This window comes from Loxodonta africana, chromosome 2 (assembly GCF_030014295.1).
Source record: "Loxodonta africana isolate mLoxAfr1 chromosome 2, mLoxAfr1.hap2, whole genome shotgun sequence".
Classification (NCBI taxonomy): Eukaryota; Metazoa; Chordata; class Mammalia; order Proboscidea; family Elephantidae; genus Loxodonta; species Loxodonta africana.
In genome coordinates, this window is record NC_087343.1 from 80,367,540 (window position 1) to 80,394,065 (window position 26,526).

Genomic DNA, 26,526 nt, shown 5'->3' on the forward strand with positions numbered 1-26,526 from the left:
ATTTTACTTGGATCCACAATCAACAGCCATGGAAGAAAACGTCAAGAAATCAAAAGATGCATTGCATTGGGCAAATTGGCTGCAAAAGATCTCTTTAAAGTGTTGAAAAACAAAGACGCCACCTTGAAGACTAAGGTGCACCTGACCCAAGCCATGGTGTTTTCAGTCACCTCCTATGCATGTGAAAGCTGGACAATGAATAAAGAAGACCTGAGGAGAATTGTGGTGTTGGAGAAGAATATCGAATATACCGTGGACAGCAAAAAGAAAGAACAAGTCTGTCTTGGAGGAAGTACAACCAGAATGTTCCTTAGAAGCAAAGATGGTAAGACTATGTCTGACATACTTTGGATATGTTGTCAGTAGGGACTAGTCCCTGGAGAAGGACATCATGCTTGGTAAAGTAGAGGGTCAGCGAAAAAGAGAGAGACCCTCAATGAGATGGACTGACACAGTGGCTGCAACAACGGGCTTAAGTATAACAATGATTTTGAGGATGGCACAGGACCTGGCAGTGTTTCATTCTGTTGTATATAGGGCTACTTTGAGTTGAAATTGACTCAAGGACACCTAACAACAACAACTGCAACCTTCTTTTTAAAAAACTGTCAGGATCTTGTATCTCTCTCTCTCTTTTTTTTTTCCTAGAAATTCAGAGTGTAAGCATTGCTGGTCACTTGGTGTGAAACTAGTTGGGAGAAGTAACTTACCCTGAGACTTACAATAAGTACTGAGGAGACTCTAAAGCAAATAAGCCCAAAGGATTTTTTAAGAAGTAATAGAAATAAGACCCTTTGTCTACAAAATCATATTGAATTATCATATTAATGAGCTTTTATAGGGCACATGCTTTTGAGGCACAGGTTATTAAAACAGCTGTGATCTGTACCTGAAGGGCTATGAAACCTGGTTGTGGATAGAGCTGTAATCTCTTCCCTATGCTGTTGGTTTCAGTTTCCAGTTGCTGTCAAGTTGATTCTGACTCATGGCGACCCTCTGTGTGTTAGGGCAGAAATGTGCTCCAGAGGGTTTTCAGTGGCTGATTTTTCACAAGTAGATCCCCAGGTCTTTCTTCTAGAGTACCTTTGGGCGGCCTTGAACCTCCAGTCTTTTGGCTAACAGCTGAGCACATTAACGGTTTGCACTACCCAGTGACTCCAAGCCACCAACCAGCTAAGGCTTTCTGGGAGAGTGGACACAGAAATTTGTTTTCCAGTAGGCTCAGCTGATGACTTGTAGGGTAGATTACTCCATACATAACATTTTGGACATGTGACTTGATAAATACATTGTTCTGTGGTTTAGTTAGAAGCTCTGGTGCCACAGTGGTTAAGTACTCAGCTGCAAACCAAAAGGTCAGGGGTTTGTACTCACCAGCTGCTGCACGGGAGAAAGATGTGGAAGTTTACAGCCTTGGAAACCCTATGGGGCAGTTCTACTCTGTCCTATATACAGGGTCTCTATGAGTCAGAATTAACTTGATGGCAATGGGGGAGGTCTTTGAGGACCTCAACTTGTTTTAAAAATACATAAGAAATATCATCATTAATACATCTACGTAGGTTTAAATGTGCTTTATAGGAATGTGTCCTCAGACTACTATCCCAGTCGGCAACAGGTTTTAGACAATACAATACCTGTAGGCACAGCCTACCGTGATTGTTTGGCCACAGGCACAGAAAATCCTTCAAAAGACCTCACGTGGAGAAAAAGTGCACTAATCAGGTTATTAACAACACACATCTTAATTTTAAAGTAAATCTGACCAACCTGAGCATAAAAGAAAGGAAAAACCTCTAGAAGGAAAAAGAAGTTCAAATTAATTTGAGAATTTTGTTGCTAGTGAGGAATAAGAAATGTAAAAGGAACATCAAGATGAGCGTACAGACATGAACAGATGGGATAAACGTACAAGTTACATTTGTGACTCAGAAGAGATACTTGCAATGGGAGAAGCCAGCAAGGAAACAGACCCCTACGCTAAGATTCAGAGAAGTAAACTCTTGTGAAATCCTGCTGGGAACGGCACCTGTTACTGAGCCACCTGGGCCTGCTCCTGGTAGTTTGAGTGGACTAAAGTGTTTTTTAGAATTGTGAGCATCCCACCCTGCAAACTTAAGTGTGTGGTTAATTTGAATGCCCCATATTTTTAAAAATAGTTTTAAAATTTATTTTGTTATTATCATTGTTGTTGAGAATATATACAGCAAAACATACACCAACTGAAACATTTCTACACATACAATTTAGAGACATTGATTATACTCTTGGAGTTTTGCAACCATTCTCACCCTCATTTTCTGAGTTGTTCCTCTCCCATTAACATAAACTCACTGACCCCTAACGTTCCTGTCTAATTTTTTGAGTTGCTGTTGCCACTTTGATCCCATATAGATAGTTCTTAAAAGAGCATAATGCTCAAGGCAGACATTATTTAGTAGTTTAGCTAAACTATTGTTTGGTTTTAAGAAGACTTCAAGGGATATTTAAGTTTTAAAGATTATCTCAGGGCAATAATTTTAGGGTTAAATAGTATTTTGAACAAAGACAAATTATAGCCTAGCCCAGAATGTTCAAGTTTACAACTTCTTTCCCACCAGGGACACCTACAAGAATGGAGAATTTCTCAGAAAAATTGCATGACACTCCATGCTCATCCCCACCCCTCAAATACCACCTCCAGATGGCAAATCTCAACCAAGGGTGTGAGCAAACTCCTGCCATAAACCCTTATGGCTGGTGGCAGATCTTCCAGGTATGTGGGGAAAGAAGGTACAGCAGAAATGAATAACCTACTTGCCAAAGAAGATAAGAAATTCAATCATTTATATGCTATTTGGGCCCACAAACTCTGCCTAAATTACAGAAAATTCCAAATCTGTGCCACCTAAATAATGAGATTTTATTATAGTAACTGGGCTGTGATAATTAATATGCTAACTTCCCTACTGTAGATCCCAACCAATATTTGGTTTTTGTGTCCATGTGAATATTGAGTTGTGCCATTCAGATTCACTCACTTCAGTGCCCTATAGAAAGCCAAAAAGCAAAACTCAGATTTTATAAAATATGAAAAGCTCTCCATTATTATCTAAGCATATGAATTTAGCCTTAGAAGAGGAAGCAAAACGTTTGTCATGGGAGCATGAGACCACTCCCACCTCTCCCAACATGCTATTACAGTTCCTATAAAATCAGGTAAAATTGTGGATCCCAGACAGTAGAGAGCCAGACCTCTGAGCCCATCTTGGGAGTCACTATCATTCAGGGCCAAAGGAGGAGAATAGCAGTTATTTCATTCAACAGCAACCTCAGATAATGGCTTCAGCCAATGATACATCTTTAAAGAAAAAAATGAAAGCAGCCTGGAAGAATCTAACTTGCTTTACTGACATTTCCCTTAATAGGCTGCTCTTTGGGAATACATCAGTCCAGTCATCATTGTCATCATCATCGCCATCATCATCTGGCTCTCATTTTGTGAGATTTTTACTTTGTTTATTGAATTTTTACTTTGTTCCAGACACTACGGGTTACTCCTCATAATCCTACAAGGTGGATACAATTACTACTCCGATTTTACAGATGAAAAAAAAAAAGGCTTTTAAGAAACTTGCCAAAGTCAACACAGCAGGCAAGCAACGTAGTCTGTCCCTGGAGTCACCACTCTCGATCACTATAACATGCTGACTCTTATTAATTGTTCGAATATCCATGGCAGTAAAATTCCTTACTTTCAATAGCTGTCCTAAGTGATGTTTCACTACTAAGCATGCAGCACCTGAGCAAGAGGTGATGACACTAAACAGCCAAACAAGAAAACCGCAGATGGCCTATCCATGGTATTGCAGGGTTGGTGGTTTTCAAATACATACATGCTGAGCTTTCGAGAACATAAGTTCAGGTAAGGTCACAGGTGTGTACCTGGTGAAACATTATTTGTGTGCATTTTGGTTTAGAATCTTTGTTAAATGATAGCAGCACCTTTTCCTTGACTCTTCAAGTCAACTAAAGTCTGCCTAAAATGAAAGGAAAAGGTGGTCTCATGAATTCATCAACTGAACTTGGATATAAATGACATGTCATATGTCAGAATCCTTGCTACGTATCTCTAGGCACATTTTCTTTCCAATTCATGAAGGATTTAAGATTTAAAAGTTGCCTATTCCCAATCCCTTCCTGAGCCTCATGTCGAATATGATAACGTTGTGCACTTGGTGTAAATCTTTTACGTGTTCTAAGGCTTCACATAGCATGATAGATGCTTGTCTTAGAGGGATGAGCATTCTGAAACCTCTCCTTTGGCTCTAAGAACTGGCAATAGAAAGGACATTCTGGTTTCTAGGTACAAAGTCTGTTTTAATTATGCTTTATATGCAGAGACCTGGGATGCACTGTAAAATACAGATGGAAGTGGATTGGTGAGGCTCTAGAGAAAGCCTCAGAGCACAGATGCTTAGAGACAGTGATACAATAAACTCAGAAAAGCACTGAGGCTCAGGCGGCATCCATCTCTCCATCTCTTATAGCCTTGCATTAAATTGTACTGTGTGATAGACAAAGGGGGAGAAGCTTAAATCTTGCTTCCCTCTTCCAAAAAAAAAAAAAAACATGTTTTGTGTGAGTAGCCATAATCTCAAACCATTAACTTTAAACTAACGCCACAAAGAGTCAGAATGCAAATGTACAGGAGCTATGTCACACTCAGTGGGGAAACAGAAGCATTTCCATTAATTTCAGAAACAAATCAAGGAGCTACAAGTAATTATCGTTTAATATTATCATAGCAGCTCTGGAAAAAGCAATACAATATGAAACAGAAATGATAGGAGTAGGTATTGGGACTCAAAGAAAAGAATTATTTATAGATAATCTGAACATGTTATGTATAAATAGCAAGTATAGATTACTTACTAAGCCCAAGAAAATCTACCAAAAATTTATTAGAGGCTCTAAGCCCTCTGTGGAACCAACAAGTGTGTTAATATAGTGTATCAGGAATTTAAATAAGAAAAATGGTATGATAGTTTTTTCAAAAGCCGATTACCATCCAGTCGAGTCCGAATCATGGAGACCCCCTGTGTTGTCAGTGTAGACTTGTGCTCCGTAGGGTTTTCAGCGGCTGATTTTTCAGAAGTAGATTGCTAGGACTTCCTTCTGATATCAAGGTCAGATACCCGTGTATCTGTTCCTGTCAAAGAGCAGTCCCCATATCACCCTGAGCGGGAATGAAGGGTGCCTCACTCAGAAAATAGAAGCATCAAAAGTGAACTTCTTCACGCTCCCATCAGCTCATCTACTAAGAGCCCAGGATCTGTGATGCATACATGATCTTCACGGTTGCTGTCTTCATTTCTTATTGGTGCTATAACAGAAAACCACGGGTGGGTGGCTTTAGCGGACAGAATTTTATTTTCTCACAGTTAGGAGGCTAGAAGTTGGAATTCAGGGCACCAGCTTCTAGAGGGAGTCCTTTTCTCTTTTCAACTTCTGTTCCTCAGTTCCTTGGTGATCTTCGTGGGGCGTGGCATCTCTGTTCTCCCATCTGTGCTTGCTTCTCTCTGTACTTAATCTGCTGTTTTTTGTATCTCAGAAGTGATTGGGTTTAAGACACGTCCTACACTGATATGTCTTCATTAACATAACGAAGAAAACTCTATTTCCCAGTGGGATTATATCCAGAGGTATGGTGGCTAGAATTTCAACACATGTTTGGTGGGGGACACAATTCTATCCATAACACCTGTTATAATGGATGTAATTCCCTGGCTGTCAAGTCGGCTCTGATTCACAGCAACCCCATGTATAAGAGAAGGAAACGTTGCCATCCTCCATTGTTACTGCCACTTGTGTCAGTCCATCTCCTTTAAGGTCTTCCTCTTTTTCATTGACCTTCTACTTTACCGAGCATGATGTCCTCCAGGGACTGGTTCCTCCTGACACATTCAAAGTGAGACGAAGTCTTGCCGTCCTTACTTCTAAAGAGCATTCTGACTGTACTTACTCCAAGACAGATTTTTTTGTTCTTCTGATAGTCCATGGTATATTCAATATTCTTTGCCAACACCATAATGCAAATGCATCAATGCCTCTTCAGTCTTCCTTATTCACTGCCCAGCCCTCACATGCATATGAAGCATCTGAAAATTCCATGGCTTATGTCAGCCGCCTTAGTCATCAAAGTGACACCTTCTCTTTTTAACACCTTAAAGAGGTATTTTGCAGCAGATTTGCCCAATGCTATACGTTATTTTATTTTTTGACTGCTGCTTGCATGTGCGGATTGTGGATCCAGGTAAAATGAAATTCTTGAGAACGTCAACATTTTCTCCACTTACCATGGTGTTGTTCATTAGTCCAGTTGTGAGGATTTTTGTTTTCTTTGTGTGCAATTCATACTGAGGGCTGTAGTCTTTGATTTTTTATCAGTAACTACTTCAAGTCCTCTTCACTTTCAGCAAGCAAGGTTGTGTCATTTACACATCCACACGTTGTTAGTAAGTCTTCCTCTAATTCCCACGCTGCACCCTTCATATAATCCAGCTTCTTGAATTATGTGCTCAGTATACAGTTTAAACAAGGTGAAATGATACAACCCAGCTGCACACCTTTTCTGATTTTAAATCACTCAGTATCGTCTTGTTCTGTTTGAATGACTGCCTCTTGATGTACATACAGGTTCCGCATGAGCACAATTAAGTGCTCTAGAATTATCATTCTTTGAAATTATCGTAATTTATTATGATCCACACAGTCAAGTGCCTTTGCATAGCCAGTAAAACACAAGTAAACATCTTTCTGGTAGTCTCTGCTTTTGGCCAAGATCTATCTGCCATCAACAATGATAACTCTCATGTCACACCCTTTTCTGAATTCAGCTTGAATTTCTATCGGTTCCCTGTTGACTTTTTAAATTATCTTCAGCAAAATTTTACTTGGAGGTGATATTAATGATATTGTTAAATAATTTCTGTATTCTGTTGGATTGCCTTTCTTTGGAATGAGCAAGTATACGGATCTCTTTCAGTCAGTTGGCCAGGAAGCAATCTTCCTAATTTCTTGGCATAGATGAGTGAGTGCTTCCAGCGTTGCATTCGTTTGTTGAAGCACCTCTATTGGTATTTGGTCAATTACCGGAGCACTGTTTTTCACCAGTGCTTTCAGTAAAGCTTGGACTTCTTCTTTCAGTACCAGCGTTTCTTCATCGTATGCTACCTCCTGAAATGGTTGCACATTGACCAATTCTTTTTGATACAGTGACTACATATATCTTCCGTCTTCTTCTGATACATCCTTCATCATTCAATTTTTTGCCCATGGAATCCGTCAGTATTGCAACTCAGGTTTGAATTTTTTCTTCAGTTCTGTCAGCTAGAGAAATGCCAAGGGTGTTCTTCCCTTTTGTTTTTCTGACTCTAGGCCTTTGTGTAATTCATTATAATACTTTGCCTTGTCTTCTTTAGCCACCCTTTGAAATCCTCTGCTCAACTCTTTTACTTAATGTCTTCTATTCACTTTAGCTACTCTGTGCTCAAGAGCAAATTCTATAGTCTCTTCTAATGTCCATTTTGGTATTTTATTTCTTTCCTATCTTTTTAATGACCTTTGCTTCCTAACAACAACCCTTGCTTTTACCCAGAGCCAATCCCTTCACTTGTACACTGGCTTTTATCCTATTTCACCTGGTTAAGGACATCAGTCTTGCACTTAGCCCCTCTCTCTCACATTATCACATTTTCCCTCTACTGGATAATTTCCATTAGCCTCCAAACATTTCTGCAACATCTTTCATCTAAAAAGCCATCCCTTGGTCTGAAGTCACCATCAAGCCACTGCCCTATTGTTTAACTCCTCTTTCTAGCAAAAATCCTTTAAAAAATTGTCTCCACTCACCTCATTTGCACTGCTTGTCCACTCGTTTTTTTTCTGGAACCCACGCCTATCAAGTTTTCATCCCTATCACTTCATCGAGATTGCTTTTGCCAAGGTCACCAGTGATCTCCATATTGTCGAATACCAGGGGTCAAGTCTTTGTCCCATTTTTACTAAATCTGTCAACAGCATCTGACTTAGCTTGTCACTCCCTCCTTTTTGAAGGGATTTTTTTCACTTAGGTTATGTGATATCATTTTCTTTTGGTTCCCCTCCTACCTCACTAGGTACACTTTCAAGCTCTGCTTTGCTGGATTCCTAGTCTCTAAATATTGGAGTGTCTCAGAGGTCAGTTCTAAGACTCTTTCTCTGCATACACTCACTATGTAGGCAGTGTCAAAGAGTACCATGGCCTTAAATTCCTTCTATATGCTGATTACTCTAAAGTTTACCATGTTCCATCAATTCTAAGACACACTTTTTTGGGGGGGATATCTTTTACCACTGATGCCATCTCACAGTCATTGTTATTCAGGGTCCTGAAGTAGTTGCTCTTGATTAAATATGTGAGAATATGGTCATAGTTGCTTCTGTTGTTGTTAGGTGCTGTCAGTTCTGTTCCAACTCATAGTGACCCTCTGCACAACAGAATGAAACACTGCCTGGTCCTGTGCCATCCTCACAATTGTTGTTATGCTTGAGCCCATTATTGCAGCCACTGTATCAATCCATCTCGTTGAAGGTCTTCCTCTTTCGCTGACCTTTCACTTTACCAAGCATGATGTCCTTCTCCAGGGACTGATCCCTCCTGATAACATGTCCAAAGTATGTGAGATGTAGTCTTGCCATCCTTGCTTCTAAGGAGCATTTTGGTTGTACTTCTTTCAAGACAGATTTGTTCTTTCTTTTGGGAGTCCATGGCATATTCAATATTCTTCACCAACACCACAATTCAAAGGCATCAATTCTTTTTTAGTATTCCTTATTCATTGCCCAGCTTTTGCACGTATATGAGGTGACTGAAAACACAATGGCTTGGGTCAGGCACACCTTAGTCTTCAGGGTGACATATTTGCTTTTTAACACTTTAAAGACTTTTTTTGCAGTAGATTTGCCCAATGCAATATGGCTTTTGATTTTTCGACTGCTGCATCCATCGGTATTGATTGTGGATTCAAGTGAAATGAAATCCTTGACAACTTCAGTCTTTTTCCATTTATTATGATGTTGCTTATTGGTCCAGTTCAGTTATGTGTATCGTTGCTGTTACATCTTAGTACCACACACCAAACAATGTAGTTGAATGGAAAGAAATTGTCAGATGACTGGGAATAAATATTTCTAGTGATGAGAGGCTGGTGTGACCAATCCATGTACCACACAGGACCATTATTAACCGGTCAAACATCAATTTGTTAGAAACATTGAATAGGGGTCTCATGTCCTCTGCCAGCATCCATGAAAATGTGGCAGACTAACTTGCTAGCTTGCAAGTAAGGTACAGTCTCAGATGCTTCAGAGTTTTTGAGGAGTTCCTGGGTTGTGCAAATAGTTAAGTTCTTGGCTACTAACAGAAAGATTGGCACTTTGAGCCTACCCAGAGATGCCTTAGAAGAAAGGCCTGGAGATCTGCTTCTGAAAAATCAGTGATTTAAAAGGTTACGGTGTGCAGTAATATTCTGACACATATCAGAAACACATGGGTTCACCAAGAGTAGGGATTGACTCAAGGGTAACTGGTATAATGTTTTTGGTTTCACTCTTCTTGATAGCCTCTCAGTTAGGGGTGGCCATGTGATGTAGTTTGGGTCCATGAGATGTAAGCAGAAGTCTGCTGAATGGGCATCTAAGAACATTTTTCTGATTGAACTGGATGGACTAAATTAGGACATCTCTTATACCATTAATTTTTCCCCTCCCTTCTACCTGTAACTCAGACACGATGCCTCAAGGTGTAGCATCTGTCTTGCAAACATGAGGCCAAAATTCAATACACTAGTGATGACAGAGCAGAAACTTAGAAAAAGCCTGGATGCATAATGGCATTTTTGAGAAGGAAAACCAATTCTGGACTACCACAGTTTAGATAACATCAGTCTCCAACAACACGTTCAAATTTCAGTTACCAGCATGTATACTAACTGCGAGTAATTACATACAGCTCAGATTTTACTGTTACCTCTTTAGACTATAAATCATAACGTAAATAAGAGATGTGCATCATGATTAGTGACCAGTCACATCACTTCATCCAGTGTCTGCCTGTGACTGGCTATTGGACAACTGTTCTTCAGCTCATGCACAGACAGCAAAGTGTGTAGTGGTATTGCATCCTTGTCTTCCAGTGATAAACCCAGGAGTTATAACTTACAAAAATGGATAACTGAAAGAGGGAATTTGTCAACAAAGATAAAAATGCAGCAAAGAAACAAGAGGTAGTATGCTCAAATTCAAAGTAAAAGTAAATGGAGTTGTAGAAGAAATAGTGACAGTCAGTATATTGACAATGCTTCAAGAGACACTAGGTGTGCAGCCAGAGGAACTAATCAAACTTATTGATATGAATGAAAAATGTGGTGGTGACAAAAAGATGACCATGTCCCAGAGGAAGTGACACTAGTGAAAAAAAAAACCTCACATTAAAGGAACTCTAGGAGACATTTCACAACATTGAAAGTGCAAAACGTTGAAAGCTCATCCAAACTTAAAAAAAGAGTATGATAATTTGCCATGGTATAGAAAGATGCTCACTCCATAAGTTTTATGACAACAACAGATGAATTTGTGAAGAACCAACATCTTTATAATATTGAGCTTTCTTACTCATGTCAGGGCCTGTATGTTTAATTAGTTTGGGTTAGTTTTAATGAGATAGGAATGAAAATAACTTCCTTTGTTGTAGAAAAACAGGAAGGCTACTCTGTTCAAATTACTTTTGATAAGTTTTTTACAAAGAAATAAACCACTTAAATTCTCAACATTCCTAATGTTTTCAATTACAGTGTATTAAACGAACACCAGTTTTACTATTTTTCATTTCCCTATACATTTATTGGAGCCCTGATGATGCGGTGGTTAAGAACTCTCCTGCTAACCAAAAGGTCAGCAGTTCAAATCCACCAGGCACTCCTTGAAAACCCTGTGGGGCAGTTCTACTCTATCCTATAGGGTCACTCTGAGTTGGAATCAACTCAACAGCAATTGGTTTTGTATTTTTTAACGTTTTGACAAAAATGTTTAAAAGTTACAGAACAATAATAATTTTTTTCATTGATTAATGAGATCCTTTCTCATGCTTTCAACTTGTGAGGCTACTTTTACATCCCATGCTACTATGCAAAGTGAGGTCTGCCTGCACTAAGGAAAACAGGTAGACAGCGTGAGGCAAGAAGGACAAGCTTAGTGAAACTCCTCTCACTCAGACCAAATGGCAGAAGAAAAGAGAGACCAATGTGATTCATTTACCTCATAAGAAAAGTAACACTTCTGTGACTGATGCTGGTATGAGGATGAATGTGTTACTGTGGAGTAATCTGGGGACCTGGCCACTCAAGAAGATTCTTTCTCATAACCTATTTATTTAAACATAACATATTCCTCCAAAGCTTTTGCTTATAAGAGTAGAACAGATTTTTGGCTCTGGTTCCCTGAGTTTTATGTCTTTGCTCCATTTCCTTCAGGGAGGAGAATGTCTTGCTCGAAATGTCCACTGTCTTGCCTCATGCTAGTTACTGTGTCAGGGAGGGTGATAGTTCTTTGGTGTGAAGTCATTCTGGCCACTTAATCTTCAGTGCAGTGACACAGTGAAAGCCTCTCAGCCTAATGGGTTCAGGAACATCTTTCCTGGGCTGATAGCCACGAATGGATTGTTAGGCTGGTTTAAAAGGAGAAGAAAAGCACAAAGAATTTTTCAAGCCAAGGGAGGAAAAAAAGAAAGAAATGCAGTTTCTGTGAATGGCTCTAAGTTAGATTTTTTCCTTAAAATCCTAATGGTGCTCTACTATACTGTGAACAGTGATTGATAAGACCAGCAAGGCCTGGCTGTGTTTAATAGGGTCATTTTATTTTAATGCCTCAGATGGGACTGCTGCTATTTTTGGCCCAAGAAAGGAGTCTGAAGTGGTACACACGAAGCAAATTAAAAAAGGTAAATCATGTCTATGATGTGATCAATCTAGAGAGAGTCATGAGAAGAAAGCCAGACAGACAGTAAGATGTGAGATGTAATCTTAGAAAAAGCACACAACATTGCTATCCCTGGGGTACAGGCCCACAAAAGGCAGTGCCAGCCTTATTTATAGACATTTGGTCTCAGCTCTAAGGTGTAATCTGAGGGACTCAAAGGCCTGTCTCTTTGGATATATGTCCCTGCAATTTTTCTATATTTTCTGCCTTTCTCTTGACTTAGAATCTCTCTGGATCTGCCTTTGACTAGCATATGACCTTGAGCAACCTACTAACTTTTCCAGACCTCAGTTTCTTTACCTATAAAGTGAGGAGACTGAAGGAGAAAATTTCTAATTCTTCCTTCGGTTCCATGGCTTTGTGGCTTTCTAAAATTCTTCATGAGATGTGATTCTAATTGGAGGAATATTTGGTGACAATAAATTAATTTTTTTTAAAATGAGTTAAAAGCCCAACCTTGTTCCAGAAAGGATTTAAGGTGACTTGCCATCACTGTGTTGCTCTGGCTTGCATATATGAGGAAATTTCTTTCTTTCACCAGCCCTGCACCATGACTACCTTCAACTCAGCTGAGGCATGGTCTGGTATTTCAGAGGTTTCCAAGAGCGTATTGCTTCCTAACTGATTGGTGGGACAGACTAGCCCATGACTGCAGACAATTAAAATTTTTTATAGAAATGTACAAAATTAAGATAAAGCATTATTACTGAAATAGCCAGTTAGAAAGGCTATTGAATAATTTGTAACAAAATATGAAGAAATGAAGAAGACAAATAACTACTTTCATATTCATTTTAAGAGCTATCAATCATTGCCTCCCCCATGTGTCTGTCAGTTTGTTGTACTGTGGAGCCTTGTGTGTTGCTGTGATGCTGGAAGCTATGCCACCAGTATTCAAATACCAGCAGGGTCACCCATGGCAGGCAGGCTTTAGCTGAGCTTTCAGACTAAGACTGACTAGGAAGAAGGACCCAAAGGCGGTCTACTTCTGAGAAGAATTACCCAGTGAAAACCTTATGAATAGCAGCAGAACAATGTCTGATATAGTGCCGGAAAATGAGCCTCTCAGGTTGGAAGGCACCCAAATATGACTGGGAAAGAGGTGCCTTCTCAAAGTAAAGTCAACCTTAATGACATGGATGGAGTAAAGCTCTCAGGGTCTTCATTTGCTGATGTGGCACTACTCAAAATGAAAAGAAAGAGCTGCAAACATCCATTAATAACTGGAACCTGGAATGTACGAAATATGAATCTAGGAAAATTGGAAATCGTCAAAAATGAAATGGAATGCATGAAGATCAATATCTTAGGTATTAGTGAACTGAAATGGTCTGGTAATTTTGAATCAGGCAATCACACGATCTACTATTGCAGATATGAAAACTTGAAAAGCAATGGCACTGCAATTGTCATCAAAAAGAACATTTCAAGATCTATCCTCAAGTACAATGCTATCAGTATAGGATAATATTCATACGCTTACATGGAAGGCCAGTTAATATGACTATTTTTCAAATTTAAGCACAAACCACTACGGCAAAAGATGAAGAAATTGAAAATTTTTACCAATTTCTGCCATCTGAAATTGATAGAACATGCAATCAGGATCCACTGATAATTACTGGTGACTGGAATGTGAAAGTTGGAAACAAGAAGGATCGGTAGTTGGAAAATATGGCCTTGGAGATAGGAATGATGCCAGAGATTGCATGATAGAATTTTGCAAGACCAATGACTTCTTCACTGAAAACACCTTTTTTCACCAACATAAATGGTGACTGTACATGTGGACCTTGACAGGTGTAATACACAGGAATCAAACTGACTACATCTGTGGAAAGAGACAATGGAAAAGCTCAATATCATCAGTCATAACAAGGCCTGGGGCTGACTGCAGATCAGACCATCAATTACTGGTATGCAAATTCAAGTTGAAACTGAAGAAAATTAGAACAAGTCCACGAGAGCCGAAGTACAACCTTGAGTATATCCCACCTGAATTTAGAGACCATCTCAAGAATAGATTTGATGTGTTAAACACTAATGACTGAAGACCAGGAAAATTGTGGAAGAACATCATACGTGAAGAAAGCAAGAAGTCATTAAAAAGACAGGAGAGGCAGGACCAAGATGGCTGACTAGGGAGAAGTTTCTGCCGATCCCTTTTGCAACAAAGATTAAAAAAAAACAAGTAAATCGAGTACATACGTGACAATCTACGAACCCTGACCATCAAACACAGAACTAAGGGATTGACCTCAGTGACAGGGAAGCGAGAAACTGCACACTGAAGCAGCGACCAGTTCCAGAGCCTGGCGTGCCGTGCCCCAGCCCTGAGCCCTCAGGGGATCGAGAAACTGTGCACTGAAGCAGTGACCAGTTCTGGAGCCTGGCAAGCCACGCCCCAGACCTGAGCACTTGTGGAGCCTTGGGGCCAGAGTGGCAGGGCAGATCGTGGCTTCCTGAGACAAGACAAGCACGGAACACAGCCCTAACCCACTGGGGCAATCTCAGCAGGGACCCAGCCAACTCACACAGGCTACACACCCCCTGGGATCTCAGATAAAACAGTCCTCACCAAACAAAATAAGTGATTTTGTCTATTTTACTGCACTACTCTCTCCTATCTATCTGATCCCTCCCCTCCCTGCCTGAGCCAGCTTCATTAACATTGCAATTCCCTGGGCTAGAGGGGGAAGTGCTCTGCAGATTTTTTTTTTCTAACCCATTCTCCTGGCCTGGGAAAAGCAGCAATTAACAATCAGGGGAAAAATCCTTTCCTGACTTCTCTAAACTGGAATAACAGTACAGAACCAGCTCTGTCCAGGTATAAGAGATCCACTGTCTTTGGCTTTCACCCCTACACGGAACCAGGTGGCTATTTTAATGCAAAGGCAATTCTTTCAGAGATCTGACTGTAATTTTTGTAGCTAAGCAGTGGAAAGGCAAGTTTTGGAGGTCTGCTACCTCTCTACCTATTAAACACAGCCCTCGCTGACCCACAGCAGGGAACTGAGGGCTGAGGCTCCATCCACACCACCTAGCCACCTGCTGAAGGGCTCTGAGGATAGAGATGCCTACCAATCTTTAGAGGTACAAGCATTGGATGCCTAAGGTACAGCTGCAGAGCCCACCCACCAGAGCACTCTACAGAACATAGATGCTCCTTCCTCACTGGAACTTGGAGAAAGGCTGTCAGCACTCTGCCCTCCTCAGAATGTGACCCCCTGCTGCTACTAGAAACTGGTGCACACAATCATCACCACTACTCCTTTAAGATAGTAGGTGAGAGCCTACACCATACACTAGGTGACCCACTATCAGGACACCTGAACTGATTCTATTCAAGAATAGTGAATGGACTCATAGGCTCATATACCTGGTAACAGCTCAAACCAGCTGGTAAAATGGCATAAGTGATTCAAAGGCTCCAACAATCAAGTTAGCACACTCTAGTAGCCCACCTGGGTGTATTGAAACAAAACAAAACAAGAAGATAAGACTCAGTGAGCAAATATAAAATAAATCATTACGATGACTTATAGATGGCTCAGAGACAGCAGTCGAGATCAAATCACATAAAGAAGCAGACTATGACTGCTTCTACAAACTCCCAAACCAAAGAATCAAAACATTTCCCAGATGAAGATACATTCCTGGAATTGCCAGATGTAGAATATAAAAAACTAATACACAGAATGCTTCAAGACATCAGGGATGGTCTCAGAAATGAAATAAGGCAATCTACAGAAAAAGCCAGAAACCCTGGTGGCATACTGGTTAAGTGCTATGCCTGCTAACCAAGAGGTCAGCAGTTCAAATCCACCAGGCGCTCCTTGGATACTCAATGGGGCAGTTCTATTCTGTTCTATAGGGTCACTATGAGTCGGAATTGACTTGACGGCAGTGGGTTTGGTTTGGGTTACAGAAAAAGCCAAGGAACACACAGATAAAGCAGTTGAAGAAATAAAAAAGATTATTCAAGAGCATAGTGAAAAATTTAATAGGCTGCAAGAATCCATAGAGAGACAGCATTCAGAAATTCAAAAGATTTACAATAGAATTACAGAATTAGACAACTCAAAAGAAGTCAGAGGAGCAGAATTGAGGAATTGGAATGCAGAATTGGGGAGGTAGAGGATAAAGCAATTGGCACCAATATAAAAAAAATTTTTTTTTATAGTTGAAGAAAAATCAGATAAAAGAATTTTAAAAAATGAAGAAACCCTAAGAATCATGTGGGACTCTAACAAAAAGAATAACTTGCATGTGATTGGAGTTCCAGAACAGGGAGGGATAACAGAAAATACAGGGAGAATAGCTGAAGATCTGTTGGCAGAAAACTTCCCTGGCATTGAGAAAAATGAAAGGATATCTATCCAAGATGCTTATTGAACCCCATACAAGATAGATCCCAAAAGAAAATCACCAAGACATATTATCATTAAACTTGCCAAAACCAAAGACAAAGAAAAAATTTTAAAAGCAGCCAGGGATAAACGAAAACTCACCTACAAAGGAGAATCAATAAAAATAAGCTCAGGCTACTTGGCAGAAACCATGCAGGCAAGATGACAATGGCATGATGTATACAGAAAAACTGTCAGCCAAGAATCATATATCCAGCAAAACTCTCTCTCAAATATGAAGGTGAAATTAAGACATTTACAGATAAACACAAGCTGTGAGAATTTGCAAAAACCAAACCAAAGCTACAAGAATTACTAAAGGAAATTCTTCGGTCAGAAAATCAATAATATCAGATATCAACACAACACAAGGTCACAGAACAGAACATCCTGATATCAACTTAGATAGGGAAATCTCAAAATCAAAATAAGATTAATTAAAAAAAAATGCTCAAAACAGGGAATCATTGATGTCATTACATAAAAGATTACAATAATCAATAATCAATACAAGAGGCATAGATCTTCCATATGGAGAGGAAATCAAGGCGATATAGGGTGATACAAGTTAGGTTTTTACTTAGAAAATAAGGGTAAATATTAAGGTAACTACAAAGAGGTCTAACAATTCCATCCTTCAAGATAAAAATAACAACTCAGCAAAAATAAATTCAACTACTATGAAAATGAGGAACACACAATTTACAAAGGAAAACATCTCAGCACAAAAAAGTAAGTGGAAAAATGAAATTGTCAACAACACACAAAAAAAGGCATCAAAATGACAGCACTAAACTCGTACTTATCTATAATTACGCTGAATGTAAATGGACTAAATGCACCAATAAAGAGACAGAGAGTTGCAGATTGGATAAAAAAACATAATCCAGCTATTTGCTGCCTGCAAGAGACACACCTTAGAATTAGAGACACAAACAAACTAAAACTCAAAGGATGGAAAAAAATATATCAAGGAAACAACAATCAAAAAAGAGCAGGAGTGGCAATATTAATTTCTGACAAAATAAACTTTAAAGTTAAATCCACCACAAAGGATAAAGAAGGACACTACATAATGATTAAAGGGACAATTTACCAGGAAGATACGACCATATTAAAATTGTACTCTAACAAATTTGAGATCTGGAAGAAATGGATGAATTCCTAGAAACACACTACCTACCTAAACTAACACAAACAGAAGTAGAACAACTAAATAGACCGATGACAAAAAAAAAAAAAAAAAAGAGAGATTGAAAAGGTAATCAAAAAACTCCCAACAACAACAAAAAAGCCCTGGCCCGGACGGATTCACTGCAGAGTTCTACCAAACTTTCAGAGAAGAGTTAACACCACTACTACTAAAGGTATTTCAAAGCATAGAAAAGGATGGATTACTCCCTAACTCATTCTATGAAGCCAGCATATCCCTGATACCAAAACCAGCTAAAAACACCACAAAAAAAGAAAATTACAGACCTATATCCCTAATCCAAAGGGTCAGCAGGTGCTCCTTGGAAACTCTATGGGGCAGTTCTACTCCATCCTATAGGGTCGCTATGAGTCGGAATCAACTCAACGGCACTGGGTTATTATATCCCTAATGATCATTGATGCAAAAATCCTCAACAAAATTCTAGGCAATAGAAATGAACAAAATATCAAAAAAAATAATTCACCATGACCAAGTGGGATTTATAACAGCTATGCAAGGATGGTTCAATATTTAAAAACCAGTTAATGAAATCCACCATATAAATAAAACAAAATACAAGAACCACATGATTTTATCAATTGATGCAGAAAAGGCATTTGACAAAGTCCAAAACCCATTCATGATAAAAACTCTCAGCAAAATGGGAATGGAAGGATAATTCCTCAACATAATAAAGGGCATTTATACAAAGCCAACAGCCAACATCATCCTTAATGGAGAGATTCTGAAAGCATTCCCCTTGAGATCAGGAACCAGACAAGAATGCCCTTTATCACCACTCTTATTCAACATTGTGCTTGAGGTCCTAGCCAGAGGATTAGGCTAGACAAAGAAATAAAGGGCATCCAGATTGGTAAGGAAGAAGTAAAAATATCTCTATTTGCAGATGACATGATCTTATACACAGAAAACCCTAAAGAATCCTCAAAAAAAAAAAAACCACTGAAACTAATAGAAGAGTTCAGCAGAGTATCAGGTTACAAGATAAATACACAAAAATCAGTTGGATTCCTCTACATCAACAAAAAGAACATTGAAGAGGAAATCACCAAACCAATGCCATTTACAGTAGCCCCCAAGAAGATAAAATACTTAGGAATAAATCTAACCAGAGACATAAAAGACCTATACAAAGAAAACTACAAAGTACTTCTGCAAGAAACCAAAAGAGACCTATATAATTGGAAAAACATACCTTGATCATGGATAGGAAGAATTAACATTGTAAAAATGTCTGTTCTACCAAAAGCCATCTATATATACAATGCACTTCCAATCCAAATTCCAATGACATTTTTTAATGAGATGGAGAAACAAATCACCAACTTCACATGGAAGGGAAAGAAGCCTGGATAAGTAAAGCATTATTGAAAAAGAAGAACAAAGTGGGAGGCCTTACTTTACTTGATTTTAGAACCTATTATACTGCCACAGTAGTCAAGACAGCCTAGTACTGGTACAACAACAGGCACATAGACCAATGGAACAGAATTGAGAATCCAGGCATAAATCTACCCACATATGAGCAGGTGATGTTTGGCAAAGGCCCAGTGTTAGTTAACTGGGGGAAACACAGTCTTTTTAACAAATGGTACTGGCATAGCTGGATATCCATTTGCAAAAACATGAAACAAGACTCATACCTCACACCATGCACAAAAACTAACTCAAAATGGATCAAAGACCTAAACATAAAATCTAAAATGATGAAGCTCATGGAAGAAAAAATAGGGACAATGTTAGGAGCCCTAATACATGGCATAAACAGTATACAAAACATTACTAAAAATGCCAAAAGAAACCAGATAACTGGGAGCTCCTAAAAATCAAACACCTATGCTCATCCAAAGACTTCACCAAAAGAATAAAAAGACTACCTACAGGCTGGGGAAAAGTTTTCAGCTATGACATCTCCGACCAGTACCTGATCTCTAAAATCTACATGATTCTGCAAAAACTCATCCACAAAAAGACAAATAACCCAATTAAAAAATGGGCAAAGGATACGAACAGGCATTTCACTAAAGAAGACATTCAGGTAGCTAACAGATACATGAGAAAATGTTCACGATCATTAGCCATTAGGGAAACGCAAATCAAAACTACAATGAGATTCCATCTCACCCCAACAAGGCTGGCATTAATCCAAAAAACACAGAACAATAAATGTTGGAGAGGTTGTGGAGAAACTGGAAAATTTATATACTGCTGGTGGGAATGTAAAATGGTACAACCACTTTGGAAATCGATTTAGCACTTCCTTAAAAAGCTAGAAATAGAACTACCATGTGATCCAGCAATCCCACTCCTTGGGATATATCCTAGAGAAAGAAGAGCCTTTACACGAATGGATATATGCACACCCATGTTCATGGCAGCACTGTTTACAATAGCAAAAAGTTGGAAGCAACCAAGGTGCCCATCAACAGACGAATGGATAAATAAACTATGGTATAGTGACACAATGGAATACTATGCATTGATAAAGAACAATGTTGAATCCATGAAACATTTCATAACATGGAGAAATCTGGAAGACATTATGCTGAGTGAAATCAGTCAATTGCAAAAGGACAAATATTGTATAAGACCACTATTATAAGAACTGGAGAAACAGTTTAAGCAGAGAAGAAAGTACTCTTCCATGGTTATGAGAGGGGGAGGGTGGGAGGGAGGGAGAGGGGTATTCACTAATTAGACAGTAGATAAGTCTTCTTTTAGGTGAAGGGAAAGATGATACCCAATAAAGGAGAGGTCAACACAAATGGACTAAACCAAAAACAAAGAAGTTTCCATAAAAAACCGAACCCTTCGAAGGCCAGCATAGCAGTGGCAGGGGTTTGAGGACCATGGTTTCAGGGGGCATCTAAGTCAATTGGCATAATAAAATCTATTAAGAAAACATTCTGCATCCCACTTTGGAGAGTGGTGTCTGTGGCCTTAAATGCTAAGGAGTGGCCATCTAAGATGCATCAATGGGTCTCAACCCACCTGGAACAAGGAAAAATGAAGAACACCAACGGCACAAAATAATTATGAGCCTAAGAGACAAAAAGGACCACATAAACCAGAGACCACATCAGCCTGAGACCAGAAGAGCTAGATGGTACCTGGCCACAACCGATGACTGCCCTGACAGGGAACTCAACAGAGAAACCCTGAGGAAGCAGGAGAGCAGACCTCAAATTCTTGTAAAATGACCAGACTTAATGGCTGGGACTGGAGGAACCCAGAGGCCATGGACCCCATACCTTCTGTTACCCCAGGGCAGGAACCATTCCCAAAGCCAACTCTTCAGACAGGGATTGGACTGGAATAGGGGATGGAAAATGAGACTAGTGAAGCTCAAGCTTCTTGGATCAAATCGACACATGTGACTATGTTGGCATCTCCTGTCTGGAGGAGAGATGAGAGGGCAGAAGTGGCCAGAGGCTACCTGAATATACACGAAGAGAGAGAAGGGAGGGAAGTACTGTGCTATCTCATCAGAGGGAGAGCAATAAGGAGTGTATAGTAAGGTGTATGTAAATTTTTGTATGAGAGACTGACTTGATTTATAAACTTTCATTTAAAACACAATAAAAATTGATTTAAAAAAGGCAGAAGAAAGAAAAGACCTAAATGGATGTCAGAAAGGACTCTGAAACTTACTCTTGAACATTGAGTAGCTAAAGCAAAAGGAAAAAATGATGAAGTAAAGGAGCTGAACAGAAGATTTCAAAGGGCAGCTCCAGAAGATAAACTGAAGTATTATGATGATATGTACAAAGACCTAGAGACAGAAAACCAAAAGGTAAGAACACACCCAGCATTTCTCAAGCTGAAAGAACTGAAGAAAAAATTCAAGCCTTGAGTTTCAATACTGAAGGATTCTATGGGGAAAATGTTGAACGACACAGGAAGCATTGAAAGAAGATGGAAGGAATACACAGAGTCACTATACCAAAAAGAATTTGTCAACTTTCAACCATTTCAGGAGGTGGCATATGATCAAGAACCAATGGTACTGAAGGAAGAAGTCCAGGCCGCACTGAAGACATTGGTGAAAAACAAGGCTCTAGGAATTGACGGAATACCAATTGAAATGTTTCAACAAATGGATGCAGCACTGGAAGTGCTCACTCATCTATGCCAAGAAATTTGGAAGACAGCTACGGACTGGAAGAGATCCATGTTTATGCCTATTCCTAAGAAAGGTGATCCAACAGAATGAGGAAATCATCAAACAATATTGTTAATACCACACGCAAGCAAAATTTTGCTGAAGATCATTCAAAAGTGGCTGTAGCAGTATATTGACAGGGAACTGCCAGAAATTCAAGCCAGATTTAGAAGAGGACGTGGAACCAGGGATATCGTTGCTGATGTTGGATGGATCCTGGCTGAAAACAGAGAATACAAGAAAGATGTTTACCTGTGTTTTATTGACTATGTGGTTCATAACAAATTATGGATAATATTGCGAAGAATAGGAATTCCAGAACACTTAATTGTGCTCATGAGGAATCTGTACATGGATCGAGAGGCAGTTGTTCAAACAGAACAAGGGGATACTGCATGTTTTAAAATCAGGAAAGGTGTGCCATCATGGTTGTATTTTTTCACTATACCTATTCAATCTGTATGCTGAGCAAATAATCCAAGCTGGACTGTATGAAGAAGAATGGGGTATCAGGATTGGAGGAAGACTCTTTAACAACCTGAGTTATGCGGATGATACAACCTTGCTGGCTGAAAGTGAAGAGGACTTTAAGTACTTGCTGATGAACATCAAAGACCACAGCCTTCAGTATGAATTACACCTCAGCATAAAGAAAATGAAAATCTTCACAGCTGGACCAATGAGCAACATCATGAAAAACGGAGAAAAGATTGAAGTTGTTAAGGATTTCATTTTACTTGGAAGCAGCAGTCAAGAAATCAAAAGACACAATGCATTGGGCAAATCTGCTGCAAAAGACCTCTTTAAAGTGTTGAAAAGCAAAGGTGTCACCTTGAGGACTAACGGGCACCTGATCCATGCTATGGTGTTTTCAATCACCTCATATGCATGTGAAAGCTGGACAATGAATAAGGAAGACCTAAGAAGAGTTGACGCCTTTGAATTGTGGTGTTAAAAAACAATATTGAATATACCATGGACTGTCAAAAGAATGAAAAAATTTGTTTTGGAAGAAGTACAACCAGAATATTCCTTAGTAGCAAAGATGGTGAGACTAAGTCTCATGTACTTTGGACATGTTGTCAGGAGCGATCAGTCTCTGGAGAAGGACATCATACTTGGTAAGGTGAAGGGTCAGCAAAAAAGAGGAAGACTCTCAATGACATGGATTGAAACAGTGGCTCCAACAATGGGCTCAAGCATAGCAACAATTATGAGGATGGTGCAGGAATGGGCAGTGTTTCATTCTGTTGTGCACTGGGTCAGTATGAGTCAAAATCAACTTAATGGCACCTAACAACAACAATCATTGTCTGTTTAACCTTTATTTTTCCCAACTGTACTTAAAAAACAAGCTTTGATGCAGTATAAGTACTTTTTTTTGAATCAAAGTCAACCATACTCATAACTCACATCTGGCTCAAATATTTAGAGTTTTTAAGGTAACTTGACAATAAAAATGCACTTAGAACTTCCAAGTCCCCATAGAATAATGGCAAGCCATCTGTATTCTAATTTTCCACACATGAAAGCATATATGTCAACAAGAAGAATAAATAAAGTCACCTATAACTCAAGTTTACAACATAAGGAAACCAAAAATAGTATAATTCTCTTCAATTTATATACAGTGGAGAAATGAAACCAGAGAGTCAACTTGGTAGTTATTCCAGAGATGAAGGCCAGGCAGATATTGAGTGAAAACACAGGAGAGAATAGGCAACTACTAGCAGTGGTAGAATGAAGATAAAATCTGCCTCCCACCAACTATAAAAAGAAAGTCCTACTGTGGGTGGAGAAATATTGAGAACAGTATACCTAGACCATTACCAGTAATGAGACTGTTGTTGTTGTTAGGTGCCATCGAGTCAGTTCTGCCTCATAGCGACCCTGCGTACAACAGAACAAAACACTGCCTGGTTCTGTGCCATCCTCACAATCATTGCTATGTTTGAGCCCATTGTTGACACTACTGTGTCAATCCATCTCATTGAGGGTCTTCCTCTTTTGCTGACCCTCTACATTACAAGCATGATGTCCTTCTCCAGGTCCCTCCTGATAACATGTCCAAAGTACGTGGGATGAAGTCTCACCATCTTTCCTTCTAAGGAGCTTTCCGGTTGTACTTCTTCCAAGATGGATTTATTTGTTCTTCTAGTAAGTGGTTAGTAAAAAAAAAGTATATTCAATATTCTTCACCAACACCGTAATTCAAAGGCATCAATTCTTCTTTGGTCTTGCTTATTCATTGTCCAGCTTTTGCGTGCATAATAAGATTACCTTTCATTATACCTGGGAAAGAGGGGTGCAGTGGTGGTTCAGTGGTAGAATTCTCATCTTCCATGTGGAAGATCTGGGTTCAATTCCCAGCCAATGCACTTTATGCACAGCCACCATCCATTTGTCAATGGGTTTGTGTATTATTGTGATGTTGAACAGGTGTCCATGGAGCTTCCAGACTAACATGGATTAGGAAGAAAGGACTGGAAATCTGCTTCCAGAAAATCAGCCAGTAAAAACAAAATGGTCTGATCTGCAACTGATCATGGGGTTGGTACAGGACTGGGCAGCATTTCCTTCCATTGTGCATGGGGTGGTCATGAGTCGGTAGCCAACATGATGGCAACTAACAACATGTGCTTCTGGAGGTGATACAATGGAAGGTATAGAACATCAGCTCTGTGGTATCCTTGCCATAAATGTTTGACTTGAATTGAATGGCAAGGAAAGAGTCAGAAGAACCTAGAATGTGCTGTGCTAAGACAACTAGCCTAGACTCTTCAAGGGTTCATAGTCATGAAGAACCAAGGAAAGTGGAAAAATGGCTTCAGGTTGGTGAATAATAAGACAAAACAATCAAATACAATATATGAATCTTGACTGGATCCTAGATGGGGGGCAACTACAAAGGCCATTTAGGGGTAGGCTAGGGAAATTTTTTAGTACCACTCTATGTTGAATGATCTTATTGAATTAATGGTTTCCTTAGGTGTGATGTGACTGTGTAGGAGAATGGCTTTTTTCATGTGAGATGCAAGTTAGACAATTTAGGAATGAACTGTCATGAAGTCTGGAGCCTACTTTCAGAAGGTTTGGCAAAGCATGGATTCCCCGGGTGGTGCAAACGGTTAACACGCTTTTCTGCTAACCAAAAGAATGGAAGTTCAAGTCTACCCAGAAGTGCCTTGGAAAAAAGACGCAGTGATCTACTTCTGAAAAATTAGCCAACGAAAACCCTGTGGATCACAGTTCTACTCTATGAGTCAGAATCAACTCAATAGCAAATGGTTTTGATACATAGACAGAGGGGGAGGGGATGTGACAAGATATTAATGATTGATTAACCTAATGAGTGATATACTGCCCTATTAACTTTTCTGTGGGTTTAACATTTTTCAAAAAAAATTTTTTTAAGCCCATTCAGGCATCTTTCATTAAGCATTTGAGATGTTCAGCTGCATACTGCAAACTCATCCAATAAAATTTCCCTGCTACTCATCCCTACACATATTTTTACCTTCCCTGCAACAAGTGAAGAGGAGAAAGGCAAGAGCAAAGCTCATGCAATCTGCAAGTTCCCAGCTTGCATCACACAACTGTAGTACTCATTTGGGTTTCCCTGGGACCATGTTGCTTAAAGTGTGGTTTGTGAACCCCTTGTGAACCTGTATAATACTGGACCTGCCCCAGAACTACCAAAACTCTGGAGGTGATATCCAGGAATCTGAATTTAAACAAGCTCTCCTGTGCACACTCACATTTGAAAAGCCTTGCTGTACAATGGACTCTACAGTTAACACCAAGCCCAACCCTAACAGGCATTTATTATGAACATGTAATTAGCATTGAAAAGTATTTTCAGTAGGCTGCACTAGAATTAAAAAATTAAGACATTAAGAGAACAATATGACAGCATATCCAGAGAGCTAACACTGCTTGAAGAAGGAGCTGTTTTGTCCCTTATTTATTTATTTATTTTTTACCATTTTTAAAGTTTGGCTTCTGACCCAACCTCTGCCTCAAACTGTATTTAATTCCTAAAAGAATCATGCCTCCCTTCTCTCCCCTTTCTCTACCCACTCTTTTCCCCCGGCACAATTATTCAGAACACTGATTATCATGTTTAAATATAACAATAGTTTTCAGAGTGAGTTCTTCATGCTGGGTTAAGATTTTATATTAACTAAGAAGAGGATGGAGTCCCTGGGTGGTGCAAACAATTAAGTACTCAGCTGCTAACCAAAAACTTGGAGGTTCGAGTCCACCCAGACGGTGGTATCACTAGTGAGGTGCAGGGAGTGAGGACCACATCAGGTAACAATTTCAGGTGAAGTGTCACCAGAGTGATTGCCTGTAAAACTTTTGTGCAGTGTTTCAGCAATAATTTGTTATTTTTCATAAAAATATCCCTGTAGTTAACAACAAAAAGCATTTTCTTAAGTCCAACTAACATGTATCAGTATACCTACTCTATGCTAGTTTATTTTTTGAACCTTTTAATACGCTCAGGTCAGAGCTGTCATTATTACCCAATTAAAGTGACACTTGGAATCACATGGTTTCATCTGCACAAGCTACAAACACACACTGTTATTTTCATTGCTGCCAGTGTTTTTATAGTCACTGATTTTGAAATTTTCTGGTGTTTTAGCTATAATATTGTGCTAATTAGCATGGGAGGA